Source organism: Harpia harpyja, chromosome Z (genome assembly GCF_026419915.1).
Source record: "Harpia harpyja isolate bHarHar1 chromosome Z, bHarHar1 primary haplotype, whole genome shotgun sequence".
In the NCBI taxonomy this organism is placed as follows: Eukaryota; Metazoa; Chordata; class Aves; order Accipitriformes; family Accipitridae; genus Harpia; species Harpia harpyja.
The window spans coordinates 23,357,967-23,362,390 of record NC_068969.1 but is presented as its reverse complement, the minus strand read 5'-3'; positions in this window follow the sequence as shown (position 1 = coordinate 23,362,390).

Sequence of the window (4,424 nt, the reverse complement as noted above, 5' to 3'; positions counted from 1 at the left end):
GCTTAGACACCATCACATTTGAGCCTCTGCCTCACCTCAGCTTTAAACCTCCTTTTGAGCAGCCTCAGTGGAAAGGAAGATTAGCTGTTTTTATGCTGGCAGAGATAATACATATCCTTTCTATTTATTAAGGTTCAGTAGCAGTTTGAACCACAATGGTTTTTATTCATAGAGTGATTTGCCTTTCAGACCTGTCAGGCAGGTGGCTGCGTTAGTGATCCAACCTGCTTTGCACCGAGTGAAGGACAAGGGCTGATTGCTCATCCCCGATCTTTTGGCAAATGCATCACATATTTATTGTAAAAGGTGGTGAGAAGGGAACCTTTTAAAAAAAGTTGTGGTTTATTTTTTTAACTACTTTAAAGCAATTTGTCCCCAGAAAGAATTGTTTAAACATGAAGGGCATAAAAGTAACCATATTCATACCCATTTTGTCTTCAGGAAATGAATCCTAGGACTTCAAGCCTTGTGTTGGAGATATAAAACTCCCAGGACCCATGGAAAGCAGGTTTCCTCATCCCTTTAATTGCACCCGCCTTCCTAAAATTGCAGTGTGAATGCTAGACAAGTGCTGGGTCCCACATGGAAATGGCTTTGTAATCCCCAGCACCCAACAGGTCAAGCAGATTGTCTGGGGTGTCTTTATTCACAGCCGTATAAATGATTGATTTAGTTCATCTCTAATACAGTGGGGAAAACTCAAGTTTTGCTTGTATGATATTCATAAATGATGCATCAATGCAATTCATGATTCATTTCTACAGGCTTTTTACATACCTATCCATCACTTCAAGCATCGCCGGGCGCAGAAGCCGCGCAGCCTCCCCAGGGGAGTCCCCCGGGTACCTCCAAAGGTCGGGCAGCTGTAAATCAGAAGTATGCTTTGCCCTGGGAGCTCGCTACATCGTGCAGAGCCGCACCACAGAGCTCCGAGCACAGCACCGAAGCGAAGGTACGATTTTCAAAGGAATCTGAGCAAGTCGTACATCCCAGTGGTATTCCCAGACACGCCCTCCCTAAGTTCCCAGCCCAGGTGCTCAGACCCAGCCGCCCCGAAGCTGTCATCCATCACTGCCGGCAGCCCACGGCATGCAAACCTCGCCAGACCAGGCGTTCGGAGCTACCGTGCAACAGCTGTGATTGATAGCTGTCTGGCAGATTATTTCACTTTTTACATGGGTAGTGGATGAAGGGGGTGTGTGGCTAATGATTTAAATCTGCACCGAGCTTTCTCCCCTCTCTTGTTACCCTCCTGGGGAATCAAAGGACAGGATTCACACGGTGAAGGTCTGCGTTTCCACCTTGAACTCATTCACTTCTGCGACCAGCTGCCATTTTATATGCAAAGCTAGACAAAACATGGCACAAAAGGAAAAATCAGTAAACACTAAATTGCACTCACAATTCAAAGGCTGCAAGAGAAAAGGGTATGGTCCTACAAATGAGACACATGTCCAAACCTCTTTCAGAAACACATTCATTCAGACGAGTTAAACCACCTACAACTGATGTTAGTAAATCAGCCACGTTGTTGAACTTACTTAGGCACCAGGGTTTTGAAAATTACCCCAGCTTAACTGAGATATTTTGGCAAAATCGTATAATAGAGAGGGACAGATCCCTCCCTGGGTGAGAGGGGAAGCCTGCGTCCCACCAGCGCACTGCAGCTGTGGCTGGCGATGGATGTTATGGGCCATAATGTGAATGCATTAGCCACATCACCGGGAACCACTCACCAGAGTCTGATTAGGCCAGTTTTACTAAATCATCAGTTTTACCAAAGTCTGCAGTTTGGCACCGTTATTAGTGAGCTCTGCTCTGAACCGCAGCCATGGAGAGCCAGGGTCAGCTGGACCTTGGCAGACGCTGGACCAGGAGCTGCTCCGGGAGGGGATGGATGCTTCCAGCTCCTCACACCACAACCACGACTTTGTATGCTCTGTGCTTTTTGAAACGTGGACCCAAATAATCCATTTCTGCAGAAAAGATAGGCCTATGTAATTATCTGTCCTTTGCCAGGCAATATATATTAAAATGTTTGAATAGAGAATACTGCAATAAGTCCAGTTTCGATTTATTTTTTGCCTTCTGGAAAGCGTAAAAAATAGGAGTGAATAGAATATCCAATAAAAGATAAAAATTCTTGTCTTCTTTCTTTTAAATTGAAGTTTACCTAAGTTACACAAATGCAGCATTTTAGCAGCACCTTTTACACTTCAAAGGATTTCTATGTTTATATTAAAACCTTGATCAGTGGGATTTATTATTTAGCTAATTCCATTTGCAGGAACAAACCAGAGATACAGCAGTCTTCATTTTAGTGAGTTTTTCTTTATAATATGTTTTCCATTTGGCAGGCAGAGGAAGGGAAACCATCAGTCACCAAGCACTACAGTCCATTTTATCAAACTCAGAGAGCTTTGACTGAGCATGGACTTGTAACACGCTCTTCCCTGCATCCCACCCTGAGAAACACAATTGCTAAAATTACTGAGCGTGCAATGTCCACCGCGCTCTCAGCATACAACTTGGCTAACTCAGTGGGGAATCACATCCAGCTTGTGCGGTGGTTTGGGCTTTAAAATTTGTATGGAATAACCAGAGCTTAAGTATGATGCAACGAGAGCTGCCGCGCCAAAACAGTCCATGGCTTCACAGAAACAGCGTTCGAAACTGCCTGTCTCTCTTTCTCGCAGAAGATCAACAGGAACATCCCGATCCTTTGAAAAATAAGTAGCATTTAAAAAGGGATATTTAAAAAAAATGCACTCGAGGGTACTATAGTGTTAAGAGTTTATCCACCTGTGTCAGAATGGAGGTGCCGGTGGGAAGATGGGGCAAACCACACCGGGTCTGCAAGTCCTCGCAGGTGCACGTTAGAGAAGCAGTGAAGATAAATTCATACAGACCGCACTCGTGCTCTACGTCCTCCGCTGTGGGGAAGCACGCCTGTCTCACCTGGTTTATGCAGAGCGGTCCTGCTGCCAGGCTGGGGTGGCAAACGTCCCCGGCGGTGGCACAGTGTTCAGCATTCGTGCCCAGCTGTCGCGGATGGAGTGACGCACTTCACTCCTAGGAGAGAAATTGCAATATGTTTATTGATACAAAACAGCGATTTAACAAAGTTTGATAGTATATGTGACAGTGGTCTAACAAGATTCAATGGCAAGGTTCACTTAATATTTACTGCATAGAGGACAGGGTCAGACAAAACTGTCTGGGAGACCCTGCCATTGAGTCGGGAGGTTCAGAAAGGACCCCCTGTGTTCTCAACTCCTTCTCAGAGTGGACCCTAGGTGCGGCTGGATCCAGACTTAGTCCCAGAGTTGGTCAACAGTTTATGCCTAAAGGGTTATATATGTGCAATTAATCCTTTATATCACTTAGCTAAGATTTCAAAGTTTCAGCACGCTTATTCCCGATTCACTTACCGAATATCTGATGCGATAAGGTATCTCTCAACCTCGAGGAGTAACCTTGAGAGGCGTCCCACCTCAAGGGGAGACCCTGGTGTGCAGCCCACTGCCGTGCAGGAGAGCTCAATGGGCTGTCCTCTATTTACGGAGTAAGATAATTGAATTACAGTCATATTTACATACCAACTACAGGTGTTAGTTTCTTAGAAATTTGTCTTGACTCAGACATTGCCCAGCACTGTGGTTGGGTGGGTGCATTGTTCAAATTAGCCCTTGGCTATTGTGTTGTTATCTGTCTCCCCCGAGTCCCCTTTGAGACGGTTGCAGCCATCACAACCAAATACATCCATTACAATCACCACTGGTGGTTATCGCTTGATCAGAGTTATGGGAAATGCAGGTCTGGTTGTGGGGTGGGGAGCACACTGCCACACCATCATAGTTAGCACTGTACAGTTTTGCTGTAATTATATATTTGAGAAAATAAACCAAAGTTATATAGTTGTTTATACTAAGCTTTCTTTGGATGCTTTTATTTTGACATAATGGTAGAAACATGTAACAATACTTATTAAAAAATAAAAGGCAAAAACCTACATAAACCAGAACTTAACAGGGATAAGTCAACATAGCTCAGCTTAGTGCAATTAACCTTACTCCACTTGCCAAGGCTATTGTTAACCTTAAAACAACCTGTTAACCACAAAAGGACCTGTTAACCCACTTTCTCAAGCAGGTTGTCAAAAACCTCTGAGGGAATGAAGTGCCGAAGTTCCCCCAGTCTCAATTCACCCCTATGCTCCTTTGACACAGTTAGGCTTTCCCCGTTGGGTCACCCAAGAATAACTTGTGATGAAACATCAACATGTAATTGCTACCTTGGTCAGAATTTACGTCTTGGGAAAGTGTCTTCAGGCAGGATTTGCCCATGGAAAAGTTGGGCATATGCAGAAGTCCTGCACAAACGGTCCCCGGGAGGTGGGTTGGCACTCATTCCCTTAGTCATTA